The 18,800-nt window shown below is 39.0% G+C and overlaps 1 non-coding gene and 1 pseudogene across 1 annotated transcript; both read left to right on the forward strand.

The window, feature by feature from the left end:
* The first annotated feature begins 1,230 nt into the window (after positions 1-1,230).
* On the forward strand, positions 1,231-1,337 carry LOC112168527. Its single transcript, XR_002924288.1, has one exon. It is a non-coding gene; the product is annotated as a small nucleolar RNA R71 (small nucleolar RNA).
* A 2,625-nt stretch (positions 1,338-3,962) lies between these two features.
* Positions 3,963-18,483, forward strand: LOC112203382 (annotated as a pseudogene).
* The last annotated feature ends 317 nt before the right edge of the window (positions 18,484-18,800 follow it).

Genomic DNA, 18,800 nt, shown 5'->3' on the forward strand with positions numbered 1-18,800 from the left:
TTTTCTTCCCCGTTGGCCCATATGAATGCAACAAATTGTCATCATCACTATCAATGCAATCCTCTACTAACACATGATCATCATCATTAGAATATGAAAGTGAAGAGTGGGGATCATGTATAGGAGTGGGAACATATGTATCATAAGAATGTGATATGGTAGAAGTGGGAGCATACATATCATCATACACATTAAAATGGGAGTTGGCAAGTGTAGGCATGCGTACCTTATTGTCATAAATCCTCCCACTTCGAAGTGTAGTAATAGCCTTAGCTTGCTCATATCTCGGATTTGGATCTGGTTGTATAGGTAATGCACCTTGTGGGCATGCTCCAAGCTCTCTAGCTAATTGACCCATTTGAACTTCTAACTTTCCCATACTTTGAGCAAGAGAACTTTGACTTTGTGTAAGAACCAAAATATTTTGCTCCGTCTTCACTTGAGATTTGGTCAATGCGGTTAGTAACTCTTCCATATGGTTCTTTGTAGGCTCTTGGGTAGCATTAGGCACCCCTTGAAGAACTTGCCTATTTTGGAATCTGGGAGGTGCATTTTGTGCATGAGAACCATAAGAAACTCCATGAGAAGTACCAAATGAAGACCCTTGGCCATGAGAGAAATGAAGAATATGGTCCTTGTTGCCCTCCATAAGAATAAACACCACCTTGTTGTGCACTAGAAGATCCTCCACTATCTCTCCATGAGAAGTTTGGGTGATTTCTCCACCCCGGATTATAAGTACTTGAATAGGGATCATTCCTTGGTCGGTTAGGAAAACTACCAACCACTTTAGCATGCTCATCAACAAAATCCGAATAGCTAAAGGCAAAATGACACTCACTAGTAGCATGTGTAGGCGACTCACAAAGTAGACATAAGGATGAAGGCATAGAGGCGGCCTTTACATGATGTGTAGGTGCACCATGCTCTTGAGCTTGAAGAAGTAGATCAAGCTTCCTCTCAAGCTTTCTATAATCCGCACTAGAGCTCTCTTGGGCAACCCGTGTCTCATGAGTGCTCTTGGTGTCATAATATGGATCTTTCCTCAATCTTTCTCTCCTAGAGTCATGATCATCCCATTGCCTAGATTGTCGACCCAAGTGCTCAAGTATATCCCATGCCTCGGTTTGACCATGACTATGAAATGAACCTTGTGCGGCAACATCAACCCTCCTCCTCTCATGTGGTAACAAACCACCATAGAAGCCATCAATCATCATTGACTTAGTCAAACCATGATGGGGACATGCATTGCAAATATCCTTGTACCTATCTCATGCCTCCCAAAATGTCTCATGATCGCGTTGAGCGAAGAGTAAGAGCTCATGTCTCATGCTAGTGGTCTTGTGTGGTGGATAGTAAGCATCCAAGAAAGTATCTGTCAACTCATCCCATGATCGTATACTCCTTGGTTGTAGCTTCAAAAACCATCCCTTTTCATCATGAAAGGAAATAACCGCATCTTGAACTCACCTTCCGGAAGTCCACCCTTTGACATAGTGCTCACAATCGCCTCAAAATCTTGCATGTGGTTGATGGCCTTCTCGGATGGCATCCCACCGAAAATAGGCAAGATGCTCAATTGTTGTGGCTTGATCTCAAAGTCCACATCTCTATCTGGAAGTACTAAGCATGATGCCGTATTGGTCATAGAAGGTCTAGAGAACTCCCGAATAGGTCTCTCCGCCATCTCTCTAACCGGTGATCTAATCGGACTCGGTGAGGGATCTCTTGGAGGTACTCTTGGCCTTGGAGGTGTTTGTGAACGATGTCTTGGCCTTTGTCTAGGTAATCTTTGAAAAGTGTGACCACTTCTCAAATTGATAGGTAGTAACGTGTTGCTCATACACCTATAAAGAAACACTAGAAAATTAAGCACCTCAATAACCAAATAAACACAAAATATTCACCAAGTTTACTAACCACAAAATTTGATAATTAATTAGAGGGTGAGAAAAGAAGGAGACTTAACAAGTAGTGAAAAATAAAGTTAGAAACTAAACAACTAAACAAGGAAACAAGAAATAAAAATAAAAGTATGCTAAAAGTGACCCTAAATGCCAATTACCAAAGGATTAAGATCCAAAGACCCTAATCCCCGGCAACGGTGCCATTGACTTGATGCATATTCTCTCGCAAGCGTACAAATCGTTGTCAAGTAAGGGAAGTAGTATTTGGACCTTAGTTTATCATACCTCGGGGATTAGGTGTTGGACCTAACCAAGATAATTGGCGGTAGGATACTAAAAGCACAAAAGAAAAATAAAAGTAAAAACTATAAACAATCTAGGCACCAAGCCTTGGCAATGCTCGGCTTAACTCACACCAAGCCTATTCAAAGCCACTAACTTGTAGCCTCAAGGTGAATATGCACAATGAGTGGATGGATTCAATGATTGAGAGTTGATTTGAACTTAACAAAAAGTAATAAAATGCAAAGCGATTAATAAAAATGCAAGGAAATTAAACTAGAAAAGTGTGAACAATATAATGAGAATGTCAGGTGCTAGGGAGGTTCCTTCACCCAAATCTCATGTGTCAGAAGCTAATCTAATGTAGATGCAAATTTCCTACTTTGGCGGTAGTCGTATCTAAGGCGGTTCAAGGCTCAAGGACCGAAGTTCTCTTTCATGGTATTCCTACTCCTATTCAAGGGTCGTAGGAACTCACTTGGCATGAATTAGAGCCGGTTCAAGGGTCTCTAATTCACATCAAGAGGCGTAAAGATCGAAGAATTAGACTACTAAGCGACCCGCCCGCGCATTCACGCAACGGATGTAAATCACCATGCTTATAACCCCTCGAATACGAAATTGAAGGTTTCTAGCTTAGGAATTAGAGGGGGTCAAGCCTCTAACTCCATCCTAGACATGCTCAAAATACACACCCTAGAGTTAACTAGGCTCCTAGACATGCATTTAACCCAACAAAAATACATATAAGCATCCATCATATGAAAATTGCATCATTACATTAAAATAAGCATCTTTTACACAAGATTTGGACTATGGCACACAACCCTAGGCCCCAACAACAAATCTACTCACTACCCATCATTAAGCAAACATCAATATACATAATTTCAAGAGGAACAAAGTGAAGAGAAGTAGGAGTAACAAGAACAAGCCACAAATTGCTATAAAGCAATTATGGCTAGCCTTGATTTATGGCTCCCTACTTTTATCCAAATTTAATGGTGATGAAATTCTTGATGCTTGGGCTTACTCTTTGAAATTTGTGGAATTGATGAGAAGATGAAATCTTAGTGAGGTAGATCTTGGTGAGGAAGTGTGAATCTTGGTGAGGAAGTGTGAATTTTGGTGACGTGGATCTTGGTGAGGTATATCTTGGTGAGGTGAAGAAAAGATGAGGATAGTAAACTGTCGTGTACTCAATCTCTTGTTTGTTGTCATTGTAACTAGATGTAAAGTATACATAACTTGAACCAAACACCATAGTTCGAGATGTTATTAAATCGCCGAGCCCATCAATCTCGTTACGTACATGCTCAAACATACTATCAGTGAACATAGTACCTGCATGATGTTCCATGTTTAAAAAAAATAATTAAAAAAAAAAAAAAGGACATGAATAAAGTTATGTGTCCTAAAATCTTTAAGTAGATGCTAAATCTTCAAGTGAAAATAATACCTGCATGATCTTCCAATTTTCGAAGTGAAAAAGTAAGGACATGACTAGAGTTATTGGACTTAAAATCCTCTTCCACAACCTTGTTCCTAAGCCGTAACAATGCCCTATCAAGTGCCGGAATAAGTTCAAATAATTTCGCACCGCTTTTCAGATAACCCTTCATATAGCTGTTCATACCCTCACATCTCTAAGTGCTTCTCATACGGGCAAAAAAATGGCCACTAATAAATGCCTCTGCCCATATTTGCCTCTTGATCTATCAACAATGTATTCATATGTATGACAAGGCTTAACAAACACTCTCTGCATAGATGTGGCCAGTGCTAAATGATGATCTTCAACTGATCTGTGTGATCGAAGAAGATGCGACTCATGTGCTTGTGCAAGCTGATGTGAGTGGTTCGTTATGAAATAATCAACAATATAGGCATTAATATTCGAACGGTACCTTACTTTGAACAAACATGGACAATTGAATCTTGTTTCTTTCTTTGGCATGCGAAGTCTTTTCTTGTTACTCATGTACTCTTCTCTTCTTTTCCCTTGAGCAGAACAAACCAACCACAATGAAGTGACTCTCCCTGTTATGCGTATACTTAATCTCTTGTAATCGCTTCTAACATCAAAACTCATAGCCTTTGCATAAGCATTGTAAAAGGACTCAGCTTCCTCCACAATCATAAACTCCTGCCCTTTAAGATCTTCTGTAGACAACTTGCATAAGCATTTCATTACAGTCACTTCCATTTATCGAACTTTGGGAAACCAAACCAATTTCAGATATTGAAGGTTCATACGATCCATCCATGCCTGAAACAAAGAAAATATTACCCAAGTATTAACAAACCATAATCAATTGCTCATCCATCCATTACTCATCAGCTTTTCCCTTTTTGACTAATCCACTCAACATTCCTCACTTTTTCATATAAATAGAAGCTGCACATTTTCTAACTCACTCAGCTTGACAAATGCTGAAACCATCAAAAACTTTTTTTTTTTTTTATACAAAGCAATCTATTGAACCACGAACAGTACAAGGAAAACCAGAAACACACTCCAAACCTTACATACAAGGTGGAATACGTTTGGCATCAAACAACATAACAAAAACACAAAGCCAACAAACCAAAGAAACAAACAGCAAAAGGCCCAAACAAACAAAAAGAACAAGACCAGAACAACAACACGGAAACTCACTTGACAAATGTTGAAACCATCACATTTTAAAACATAGAGAACAATATAAATCCAACTAGTAATTAATAGAGTAAAACAGAGGACCAATTAAAGAGATGAAAGCAATGTAAAACTAGTAAAAACTTCATATATATTAGAGCATATTCTTAAAATCATATGAACTTAACGTAGAACTTTACAAAAAGTGAGAAACAAAAGACTACTAAAATAAAATAAAAACATTAAAAAAAAAAAAAGAAGGAGAGGACAATAAAACACAAAAAAAACGTATCCAGAAGAATGCATATTAATTGCCACAATGGTTTCTGGTATTTGGATCCCTTTCGTAATTGTTAAAGAATTTGAATGTTCATTCAGAACTACAAAGAATTAATTTGACTGAAGCATTATAGGAAATCACAGTGTCAGTATTCATGTTTATTTTGTCAACGGATGGATGGAATACCTTAGATATTACAGGCCAAGCTAATTTCGAAGTGCAGCGACCTTTTGGTGCCATTTACATAGTGGTAGGGTTGTGTAGATCTTAGGTTAAAAAATTGCAACTAAAAACATGACAATGAAATTGAGCAGAGCTGGAACAAATAAAAGACACCCACTTCAGTCAATATGGTAACCTCATCTAGTCTGGCTTACTAGCTACTGATTTTTGTTGCTGTTCCTATAGAGTTCAAAACTTACAATGACAAACTTGATATTTAATTTGACTACAGCTGGAAACAGATAAAACCAGGTAAAATAATGCAGTTCAGAGGACTTGATGCACTATTAACATATCAACTTAATTCTTCTGTTTGGTATCATGATTGGTGATCAAACTATAACAAGACATCAATCAGTTAAGATTCACAATGGAGGAGTCCTAAAAGTGATCATAATGTGTTATTAAAAAAAAAAATCCCTCATGTCATTAACGATGCTAGTTTCAACAGATCACCTACATATTAGAGAAATTATATACTAATGAAACAACTTCCAACCAAACAATAGCACAGATTTACCAAACATATAAACACAGCCATTCAACACTTACGAGCAATTACATAGAGTTTTTCGTCTATCAGAAAATTACTAATTAGAGAATGTCATTATTGTTAGATTTCTGTTATCTTCTGTTTGTAGATTTAATGTAGGTATAAATAGGAGCATTATAGTTCTGTTATATATAAATATATATGCTCATGAGTACATCAAGACAATAACTAGCTAGAGGTTTACATCAGATACATTAGTCTATTATAAGACATTAAGTCTTTAATTGATAGATAGTTGATCAAAACCTCGGTAATAGTTCTTAATATATATATATATATATATATAGTGAATGTTGTGTGCAGGTACATATATTACATGATGTAGTCAGATACCTTAGGTTCACAACAACACAAATCAAGAAGCATAAAACAAATAAGCCTACAAGAAGTGGGCAAAAGAAAGAGATACCGTTTAAGCCTATAAATGCTTAACTGACACTATAACATACTAGGCAGTGAGTCCTAAACTATAGCAGAAATACAAGATTAACGGGCTTTCAAATCTTTATCGCAAACAATAGATATTGCTTAGACTATTATCTCCCCCTAAATATGATATAAACATGAGGTCAATAAGTTCTATGTTTGCCAAGGATGGGACTATGATGTCCACTAGCAGATGCCATTGCCTCCGGCACAGAAGGGGAAAAAAAAAAAAGTCAAGCTAAGGCCCCTGATATACATGAACTAAAAGCCACCAAGATGTCTTATTCTTCAATCAAGTCAACAAGAACTGATCACCATTATCATCTAAATGATAATGGCGCAACCTACCAGCTAAACTTTAAAGTCTTATATTCGAATATACTGAACGCAAAATCGAAGCAAACAAGGTTAATGAATCAAGATTAATTGAACATTGAAAATAGGAATCAAAGCACTGGGATGGACTCAGATTTGTCTTTGTATTCAAATCAAAGGGTGTAGGTATGTGTTGATATCCAAATCTCGCTAGAGAGTCAATTGTAAAACAAAGTTATCAGGCTAGGAAGATATACTGCCTTGGATTCGAGTAGAAAACAATCCTGTGTTTGTTGGAACTAGTTGTGTGTATCCAATGTTCCAATCCACCTCTATGCGGATTGTAGTTTGTTGTTAAAAAAAAAAAAAAAAAAAAAAAGAGAGAGAGAGAGAACAGTGCAAAGAAAACCAGAAACACACTCCAAACCTTACATAGAAGGTGGAATTTGTCTAGCATCAAACAACATAAAAGGAGAAGACGAACAAACAGAAAAGGATTCTACTTACCTAAGTATTGATTGAAACATCCAGTTGTAGTGGTTGTTCTTTCTCGCTAGATTGTTCCTCTTTTTCTCGTCTTCTCCTATCTAGTGGTCGTTCTTTCTCGCTTTGTACATGAACAAACTGTCGTTCTTCCTCTTTTCCTCGTCTTCTCCTCTTTTTCAATTTAGGGTTTTTTTTATAAAAAAATTTCATTGTAGATATGTAATTCAGAATTTTGAAAAAGAAAAAAAAAAGTTTATAAAAGCTACCTGGTAAGCAGGTCATCACTATTGAATATTTCTGACCATAAGATATATTCAACTTTTAATTAAATCTAACAGTCTAAAATATTCAAAAAACTTGATGTATGGCATACGTCAACATATGCTAGAATTTTCCATATATATATATATATATATATATATATATATATATATCAATCAAAGATAGACCCAGCAACTACAAAAAAGATAGTTCTTTTATTTCATTTCTTCAAATGCCATGCACATTAGTTAAAAGCTACCAAATACCAGGAAGCCTGATCTTATAAGAATTTTTTAACAATAGCGAGGATATCTTCGTCAACATGTCAAAAATGTTCTTCCCTTCTAAGTTGTTGCTGCTGAAATCTGAATGCTGTTCTGGAAATCACTTCTGAAGTAAACAACTTAAATTCTTGACACACCTCGATCTCTTTGCCCTCGCTATTTTACCACCTCTGCAACACCTTCTTAGCACTAGCTATCATTTCTGGAACCATATTCTGGTAAAAGAAAAAAACCCACTGTAGTTATAAATTAAATCTCCTTCAGGTCATTCTTCTATGAATAACGCTATGGACGACTAATGGAGACAAGATGCGGAACTTTTAAAACCGGAGCGATTCTCATAAAGCGTTGCTAAAGCTACCAAGGATAAAATGGCTGTGTTCATACCCTTTGGAATGGGACCTAGAATTTGTGTGAGTTTCAATTTTTCTACCACTGAAACTAAGATTTCTCTGTCAATAATTCTGCAAAGCTACGCCTTCACTCTTTCCCTAGGTTACGTTCACTCTTGTCTTCATTTTCTTATAGTTCGCCCGCAGCATGGAGTTCTAGTAATGCTGCACTCCCTGTGAAATGTTGAAGACGAGACTTAATTGCTCTCTATGTCTAGGATTCATGGATGGGCTAAATAGATGGAGTCCTATAATAATGTATGTGGGGTTTAGTGATTCTTAACATGAAAAGCCTTTTCAATACACAAACTCACATAGTGTTCAAATTTTTATCCCTATTTTTCTCTTTACACCCTTCTTCACACCTCACTCACCTCTACATTCATAATAATCTAACGCCCGCACCTCCACGTACACCACTCATCCCTACCTTCATACTACCCACATCTAGTATTCTTACTCACCTCCACTGTCACCTACTTTCGGTTAAGCAGTTACTCGTGAACTACAATGAAATCACACATTAGATTTTTCGTTGTCACCTCACTATATGATCCTTTTTCTTTTCTTTTTTTTTCAAAAAGAGGGATTAGAGAGGCAAAAAAACCTCCATACCACCCCATGTTATTAAAGAAAAAAGAGATACAAAAAGAGGGGGACGAAGCCAAGACCTCCATAGTAGAACACACCATACATTAAAGAACAACTAGCTAATGAAAACGAAATTGTGGAAGACCTAAACAGTCACTGTTGCAAGTCGAAACAATGAAAGGAGGAGTCACGTCCCACCAAACTAAACTTGTTAATTAAAGTAGTACCATGATTTGCCAAGATGTCAGCAACTCTGTTACCATGTGAGGACCGGAAATGTATCTGAGAAATGCGGTGCTAGCAATTCATCCACTCTACTCTAAGTTGCCATGCATGCCTCACTATATGATCTTCAATTCACTGAAAATAAATGCAAAAATTTTGGAGCAGCTGAATCTTACGTTTCTCATAACTCCATATTAAATTGTTGCATAATTGTTTGTGGGAATTAGTGAAACTCTCTCATCTAAGGATTCAAATTTGCTCACCACTTTTATTTTGTGGTGATATCACCACTCTATTAAAATTTGACACGTCATTTAGAATTAATTGAATACTTAAATTATACTTTTGTTTTAAATGATAATGTCTCAAAACTCTATCACCTTATCTCTTTGTAAAAGATTTCACATTTTTCTTCGCACCACCCTTTATTCAAAAAATAAAAAATAAAAAACTTAAGTTCAGAGTGGTTATTTTTCCCCCCACAAAGTCTCCTTTGTCGCTATACCTTTCGTCACCTCTAACCCTATCACATTTACCAGATAGCAAACAGAAAGCAAAGCTAAACAAAGAAAAGTCCAGTTTTTCAGGAAAGACGAAAGTCAAGTGAGGATACAAAGACACCTTTGTTTGCCCTCTTCTTTTTCAAACTTGATTGCTTTTTTTTCTTCTTTTTTTTTTGTTCTTCATCGGACTTTGTTTACCGAGTTACCGTAGCTAGTATGCTGTATGCCTAAGAAGATGTCACTCTTGACGTACTATTGTATTTCATTCTTTTTACTTGTCCTGGTATGCCTTTGAAGATGCATGCCATTCTTGACTTTTGTACTTTGTTAATCAGGTATCGTACAACTTCCTTCTCTAAAGTAAAAAGAAAAAAGAAAAAAAAAAAGCCTTCAAATTAACCCACCTGGGTTGAAATTATCCAAAAGTCTCTACATAGTGAAAGAAACATCTAAATATGATGACATTTCTGTGCAGAGAGTTTAGTGTGTTGTAGGAGAATAGAATTGTGTTTATTATTGATAATAGGAGCCCTTTATATAGGGAGTTTACAGAGTACACAAAAGGTAACAGAATCGGAATACAATTAGTATACCTAGGGTACTTTCCTATTACAACTCTAAACCCTAGTTTGTAGAGGCACACATTATGTCGATATCCTTCAACACTCCCCCTTGTGCCGCTCAAACTTGGTGATGACGCTTTAATTGTTGCCTCGTTAAAAACCTTGCCAGGTAACAAAAACCCTGTGGGACAAAAATAACCCTGGTCGAAGGACAAAAAGAGCACAACACGTCCTTCACTCTTCGAGATCGAACATGTAGACATCATGCCTCCCCCTGATGTTAATATCTCCCCCTGATTGCTACAATCATGGGAGTTCGGATAACTTTTTCAATCCGATGCTCTTCACATGTTTCTCGAAGGTGGATTTTGGTAACAACTTAGTAAATAAGTCCGCTACATTATCCTCTTATCGGATTTGGTTCACTTCAGTATTTAGAAGTGCTTGTTGTCATTTTGATGGAGGGCAGGAGGAGCACGGAAGGCGGCATTCTGCCTTGTGGGGTCCGATCCCACACTTCCGTCATCTCTTTTCTCTGTAGGGATAGAACAAGCCCATATCAATCGTACCTCTCAAATATCGAAAGATTGTCTTTATACCAATCTAATGGCGTTGCGTTGGCGCGGGGCTATGTCTAGCCAACAAGTTCATAATAATTGAGGTGTCCGGTCTTGTATTGTGCTAAGTACAATAATGCGCCTATTGTACATAAGTAAGCACTTCTGCTATTAACACGTCTTCGTCATCATCCCTGGGACGAAACGGATCCCTTTTTAGGGCCAAGACTACGAACGACCATGGTGCATCTTTGACTTTATCAAAAATGTCTCTTGACACGGTATACAAGTTCTGAATTTAGACAAAACCGTGTTCTCCCAAGGTCATTCCTCTCAAACTTGGATTTCAGGTGTTCAGCGGTTTCCCTAAACTCTCAAGGGTTCCAATTATGTTTATCAACATAAACCGCGACAATTGCAAATCCGGAACTTGTCATGGAAACGCATGGGCATAGTTCATCATATCCCTTCCCAATCAAGTAGTCATTTTAGTGAGCATTTCAACCTCGTTGCAAATGCGCTCCGTGGTGTAGAGCCAGTTGACTTGGGTAAATGAAGTCCACAAGAACCTTCATTGTATTCCGTATCTAGATCCCCATAAAGATACGTAGTGACCATATTCGTAAGCTGCATGTTCAGTTATTTGGAAACTACCAAACTGATAAGGTAGTGGAGTGCAATGACATCCATTACGAGAGAATATGTCTTCTCGTAGTCGATTCCAGGGCGTTGTGAGAAACCTTGCGCCATAAGGTGAGATTGCGATCTCTTTTTCTCATCATGCTATCTAACGAAGACCTATTAATGTCAATAGGTTTTATGTTAGGAGGTGTTGGCATCTCAGGCCCGAATCCTTCCTCTTCGTTAGTGAATCCAATTCAACCTGGATCGCATCTTTCCATTTAGGCCAATTTTCTCTACGTTGGCATTCTTCAACGGAGTAAGGTTCGATGTCATTGGTCTCAATAATTCCACGTCCTCATGTACACTAGTGTAGTTCGTAGAGATCTCTATATTTTCAGGAATTGGTTCTAACATTGAGGCGTCCCCCAACGATGTCTCTTGGACATAACCACAATCCAAAATATTCTCATGAGACGGATTATGAGTATCAATGATCAATGGATCAAGTTGTGCCAAACTCGCTCTCTTCTTAGGACGAGAATCCATCGAACCTATGGGTCTCCTACTCTCTCTAGCGGAACCCATGGCCTATGACGCCATTATGCCACTTTTGTGGCGTCACCATACTACCATCCATGGTAGTGGTGCAGTACCCATCTTCTCTGGGTGGCACCATGTCCTCTTGTGGGGACATCAATCCTTGCAGGCATGTTTGCAGCAGGTATATGTGATCTCGTCACTTTTAGGGGATCAAGATGAGACATGGTGGGGACAGACCACGACAATTCCTGTCGTTCCTGTTGAACATTGACGTTCTAATCTCCCCCTAACGACGGGAAGACTGTCTCATCAAAGTGACAATTCGCAAATCCAGCGAAATAGAGATCGCCTGTCAAGGGTTCTACATAGCGGACTTATAGTTGGAGACTCATGTCCAACAAATATATATATGCATTCGTTGCAATGACTCATGTTGATGCGCTGTGGCGACGCAATTGGCACATGAACTGCACACTCAAATATGCATAAATACGAGATATTAAACTCGAACCCAGTCACTAGCTGTAACGCAAATAAAAGTTGAGTGGCGGCTATGAGTCGTAGACGAATTAGCATAGCTGCATGCGTTATTGCATAACCCAAGCGAAAATATTGGTGCGCATTACCAATGTCCGGGCTACCATTGTAGTCGTTTAATGGTGGCTTTTCCGCGAGACCAATTGGGTGTGTACATGGGAATATGATACTTGATATCAATACCCAATGATATGCAATAGTCATCGAAAACTTTCGATGTAAACTCTCTAGCATTATCAAGTCAAATTGACTGAATGGGATGATCTGGGTAGTGAGCCCGTAGCCATATGTTATGTGCTAGGAGTGTAGTATAAGCAGCATTACAAGTGGATAATGGCACAACACGTGACCAGCGTGTTTGCGTATCAACCAACACCATAAAACATCTATATGGTCCGCAAGTTGGTTGATCAAATCCATAGAATTCCCTTAGATTCTTTGTGAGAATGGAATTATTTCCTCAATCTCCTTTGCATAGGATGGTCTCAATCCTAAATAACAGGCTTTACAGAACAAAACATGGGCTTTATAATCAACCAATAAAGGTTTTGGTGAAGCCATAGTGTCACAATAGACTTGAGAAGTAGAGAGAGGAGTTTATGGCGTCAATGCCATGTATTTGCCGCAGGGGGTAGGCGGCACTGGCCATGTATGGCCTGTCTTTGCACAATCATGGCGCCATGAGGCACATGTGCAGCTCCTCGAACCAATTCTTGGTTCTTACTTTTCTTCGTTCTGAAAGTGGATGTCCGTGTAAGTCTTTAATACACGGATCATCATGTCAAAGCCTATATGTGCCAAAAATCCCATAAGTCGTCTCTCATGACATAGTTGGATTCAATAACTCAAATAGTGGTTGCATACAACCCACTAGAGCGACACATAAGTTTCTCTAATACTCGTTTATGTCCGTAGTCATTAGAGGTGATGCAAAGGAACTTTGTCCATTCTCATAATGTGTTTCCACATGAAAACCATTGGCTCTATAAAGTTCGAATTAAGGTATGTCCAAGACATTAAGTAAAAGAATTGACACTTTATTAATAGCCAATGATCACATCAAAGTTTCCAAAGTCTAATCCAAAATAAAACCAAAGTAAGACACATTGTAGTCACTCTATCCGTTTGGTAACTCCAATCAAATATGACCAGGAAAGTAGAGAGAGATGTTGGTGGAGCGAGGCTCTCTTAAGTACCAAGAATCTCAATGACTTTCCTAGACATCACATTTGATTGGGTCTGCCACATAAGAAAGAGTTAATACAATTGTCATTTATTGACTAAGGCAAATTGCCATTACAAAAGTTCTTGGAAAAATAAAAGGACTAATCGAATCAAAGTCTGTTGCATCCATGTGCACTTCAGCTTTGAAGTCCTCTATGGTGAGATTGACATCTCCACCATCTTCTTCTTCTTCTGCAAGGTACACTTCTTGCTCTCTCAGGTCCCTATATGCCTTGTAGCTTGCAGCTAGTTCCTCGCTTGCCTTGCATTGCTTGAACCAATGCTCACTTGATCCACATCGATGACACTTATCATTGCGGTTGCCTCCCTTTAATTGAGGTGCACGTTGTGCACGTTGCGGGCGTTCCCTAGGAGGGTTGGTGCCACCACCACGACCCATTGAGCCACCATTACGGCTAGGGATACCACAGCCCCCTCTCCCACGTGTGGCATTACCACCACGTGTATCCGCACCAAACTTGCGGTTTCCTTCCTAGTTAGGGCGGTTATATGGGCCCATACGTCCCTCTTGTCCCCCATTCTTAGGGTACCGCTCCTTGCGCCCTCCTTTGGGTGCATTATAATTCGCCTCATGAACGCTCTTAGTTCCAATGGGCCTTGAATTATAATTCCTCACGAGTATGTTATCATGTTTCTCAGCTACAGATATAATATTGATAAGCTGATGAAACCTCGTGATCCGTCCAGCATTGACTTCAGTACGGTATTGCTTTGATACCACAATGGCTGAAACGGGGAAGGTGGAGAGAGTTTTCTCAATTAGCTCTTGCTCTGTGACAGGTTGTCCACAAAACCTCAACATGGACTGTATGCGACGAGCTTCTGAATTATATTCAGCAACAGACTTGAAGTCAGCAAAGCGCAGATTATTCCATTGAACCTTCAAGTCAGGGAGGAGGGAATCTTGGACATTGCCAAAGCGCTCTTCTAGCGCTACCCATAGCTCTCTTGCATTCTTGATCGACATATACTCCAATCTGAGTGCCTTATCCATATGGCGTCGCATCAAGATAACTGCTTGAGCATGCTTTGTAGATGTTCGGTTGAACTCAATATCCGGGTTAGGTGCCTGGATTATGGGTAATATTCCCTTTGAAGTGAGATGGTTCTCAACATCGGTTACCCAACTGTGGTAATCCGAGCCTGTTGAGTCAAGCATAGGAAAGTCGAGTCTAGGTTCATTCAACATCCTGAAAATAAGAAGAGAAGATATATATTAGTTTCGGAGCTAAACTTCCACGAAAACTAAATTAATAAGATTTCTGAGCTATGCTACCAAGAAATCAATTTCCAAGAATCTCTTTTGGATTAGACCAACAATGATGTTTTAACATGGTCACAATTTGATGCTTACGGACGCTCTTAGTCCAAGCATTGTGAACGCTCTTAGTTCACACGAACACTCTTAGTTCGTTTAATTATGAACACTCTTAGTTCATACGAACACTCTTAGTTCGTTAAGCGTGAATCCCCACAATTCCGCTTTGTTAAGTACTCAAAATCATTTGGCAACATATATTCTAATATTTGCAGAAAATAAAAGGAATTTAAATACAAGAAAGCAACAACCTTAATTATAAAAACTTACGTGATTTTACTTGAGGATACGCGCGTGTTGGAGCAGGCGTGTTTTTTCTTTTTTTTCTGGGCTTTCCTCCCTCTTTTTTCTGGGCTTTCCTCCTTTTTTTTTCTGGGCTTTCCTCCCTTTTTTTTTTTCTCTAGCCGGCCGGGTCCCCTCTCTTTCGCTTTTTTTTCTTTTCCCCTTTTTTTTTTTCGGCCTGGTCCTTTCTGCTTTTTTTTTCTTTCTTTCTCTTTTTTTTTCGGTCTTCCTCCCCCTTCTTTTTCGCGACTATTTCTTCCTCTGGTTCGTCTGCAGTTCGCCGGTGTGCAGGGGCTGGTGCGCAGGCTATGCTGCTGCAGGTCGGAGGCAGGCTGATCGGAGGCTTAGGCTGCTGCAGGGACGCAAAGCCAGGTGGGCTGGTGCGCGGGGGACGGAGGTGTTGGCGTCGCCGGCCGGGCTGGACTGCTGCAGGCAGGTCGAGTTCGGGTCGGATGCTGCAGGCTGCGATTGTGCGAGGTTTGCGGGGGAGCGTCGCCGGCCAGGCTGGGCTGTTGCAGGCAGGTCGAGTTCGGGTCGGATGCTGCAGGCTTGCGGCTTGCGGCTTCTGCTGCTGCTGCTGCTCGGCCTCTTTTTTTTTTTGTTTTTTTTTTTTTTGTTTTGTTTTGGGTTGGCGGCAGTGAAGAAGTTCTAGGGTTTTTTCTTCTTAAGCTAGGGTTAGAACTCGTGCTGATAACGTGTTGTAGGAGAATAGAATTGTGTTTATTATTGATAATAGGAGCCCTTTATATAGGGAGTTTACAGAGTACACAAAAGGTAACAGAATCGGAATACAATTAGTATACCTAGGGTACTTTCCTATTACAACTCTAAACCCTAGTTTGTAGAGGCACACATTATGTCGATATCCTTCAACATAGTGTATATATATTACAGTATTCCCCACTCACATTGGTAGACTGAGTTTTGCGGTCGAGAGCTAGAGCCAAACAGCTAAATCACTGAAAATATGAGTACTACTGGATTCCCAGTATTCATTATTGTTTCAAGCTTTGTGTTCTGTTCCTTCTGATCTTCAAGATCTTTCACACACAATGGTGGACTCCAACTCGCCTACAGAAACTGATGGGTCTGCAGGGAATCAAAGGCCCTTCTTACAAACTTGTCGATGGAAACGCCAAAGAAATCTTGAACATGAAGAAGGAAGCCATGAGCAGAACCAAAAGTTTATCACACGACATATTTCCTGTAGTTCAACCTCAGTATCACTCGTGGCTCAAGACATATGGTAACAAATTATGAACTCGATCGATCTCAAATCTTCGTTATTTCTAATTAACGCAAGTGTTGTTGTGTTTTGTGACAGGGAAGATTTTTCTTCAGTGGTTAGGTACCGAAGCTCAGTTGGTAGTTATGGAACCGGAGTTGTGCAAAGAGATACTGAATAACAAAGACAAAGTTTATCTGCAAATGAAACAACAAGGGTTTGGGAAGAAGCTGTTAGGAAACAGCCTCGCGACTTCTGAAGGAGAACAATGGCTAAAACTGCGAAAGCTGGCTAACCATGCCTTCCATAGAGAAAGTTTAAAAGTAAGCTTTAGTTATTCATCGCAATTATTTCAAAATAAGAGTGTAGAGATAGTTCTATCAATTAACTCTTTAATTATACGGAAGGAGGACAGGAAACTTCGACAATATATGGCGTACATGTAATTATCACTTTTAAAATTCAATTACTCGATCAAGAAACTATTTTTACTCTTGCTTACCTCAGCGAACACTATTTCTTAGTTACCACATGAGTTGTCAAAGTCGAAGCATAAGTTGTCAAGTGTTGAAATTTTACATGAAAAATGCGCATGACAGCCTTATTTAGAAAATAATGAGTTGAAGGATATTTAGTTTACTACAATCAGATTTTTTTTGTACCAGAGTATGGTTCCAGATATGATAGCTAGTACTGAGAAGATGGTGCAAAGGTGGCAAAATAGCAAGGGCAAAGAGATCGAGATGTATCAAGAATTTAAGTTGTTTACTTCAGAAGTGATTTCCAGGACAGCATTTGGCAGCAGCTATTTAGAAGGGAAGAAAATTTTTGACATGTTGACGGATTTATCCTCGTTATTGGTCAAAAATTCTTTTAAGATCAGGCTTCCTGGTATCCGGTAACTTTCTTTAACTAATTAATGTCCGTTGCATTTGAAGAAATGATCCCAAAGAACCTATGTTTCTTGTGGTTGCTGGTTCTATCTTAGATTGATCAATATATATATGATATGTGACTACTCTTATATATTTGATATTTGGTTTGGACAGTACTAACTGTGCATTCCCATATGCTACGTGGCAGAGAACAATTCAATGCAATATTGTAGGAGGATTGTGTATGTTCCCATTTCTCATGTTTAATACATTCCATATTACAGAAAGCTTTTCAAAACTAGTGATGAAATTGAAGCAGAGAAGCTTGAGAAGGAAATACGCGACACGATACTGGAGATTGTAAAGAAAAGAGAAAACAAGGCAGTGACTCAGCAGGATGAACACAACTTTGGGGGTGATTTTCTTTGATTTTCATGATGACAGTAATGACGGATATAGGATCACGATAGATGATATAATTGATCAGTGCAAGGCATTGTACTTTGCTGGACAAGAAACCACTAATGGTTTGCTGGTTTGGACCGTCTTTCTTCTAGCACTCCATCAGGATTGGCAAGAGGAAGCAAGAAAAGAAGTCCTGCAATTATTCGGAAAACAGAATCCAAATTCTGATGGCATTTCCAGACTAAAAACTGTAAGAATGTCAATAACAGTTACACTGATTGTGTAAGTGGGTTAAATATGAAATCCTGATTTGTTTTCTGTCTCATTTTGTTTCGATCTTCTTAATGCAGATGAATATGATCATCAATGAGTCTCTAAGGTTATATCCTCCTGTTATTCAACTTGTAAAGAAAGCTGAAAGGGAAAGTAGGCTTGGGAAGTTGATTGTTCCTGCTAATATTGATTTGGTCATCCCAAATTTAGCACTTCACCATGACCCTCAAATATGGGGACAAGACGCGGAACTTTTCAAACCAGAACGATTCTCAGAAGGGGTTGCTAAGGCTACTAAGGATAACATGGCTGCATTCATACCCTTTGGAATGGGACCTAGAATTTGTGTGGGTTACAACTTTGCCACCACTGAAACTAAGATTGCTCTGTCAATGATTCTGCAACGGTATGCCTTGACTCTTTCCCCGGGCTACGTCCACGCTCCTCTTCATTTTCTTACTGTTCGCCCACAGCATGGAGTTCAAGTAATGCTGCACTCCCTGTGAAATGTTGAAGACGAGGCTTGCTCTCTATGCCTAGGATTCATGGAGTGGCTAAATAGATGGAGTCTTATAATAATGTATGTTAGTTGCTGTGCATGGTATCTAGGATCCATATGGTTGGCTAGATACATGGTTCTCTAGTAATGAATAATGCTTCACTGAATAAATAGCCAGCTTAATTAGCTAGTACAAGTTTTGTGTACCTCACCATAGGTATTTGAGTGAATCTACAGAATTTCCAGCAAGTTCAGAGCATAGAAGTTTCGAAATTAAAATTAGGTGGTCCTAAAACAATCTCCCACAATGAAAAATCTCACACTTTTTTCGCACATTTTTGTGTGCCATACTTATTACTTGCAGAATAGTTAGTTGTCAACTTGGTGCAGAAAATGTGTACTAACTTCCTGGTCCTTAGGGAATCAGGAAGAAGAATATGACTGCTCAAACAAACCTCAATTGTTCTGTACTTTTTCAGTCAACAAGAG

This window comes from Rosa chinensis, chromosome 5 (assembly GCF_002994745.2).
Source record: "Rosa chinensis cultivar Old Blush chromosome 5, RchiOBHm-V2, whole genome shotgun sequence".
Classification (NCBI taxonomy): Eukaryota; Viridiplantae; Streptophyta; class Magnoliopsida; order Rosales; family Rosaceae; genus Rosa; species Rosa chinensis.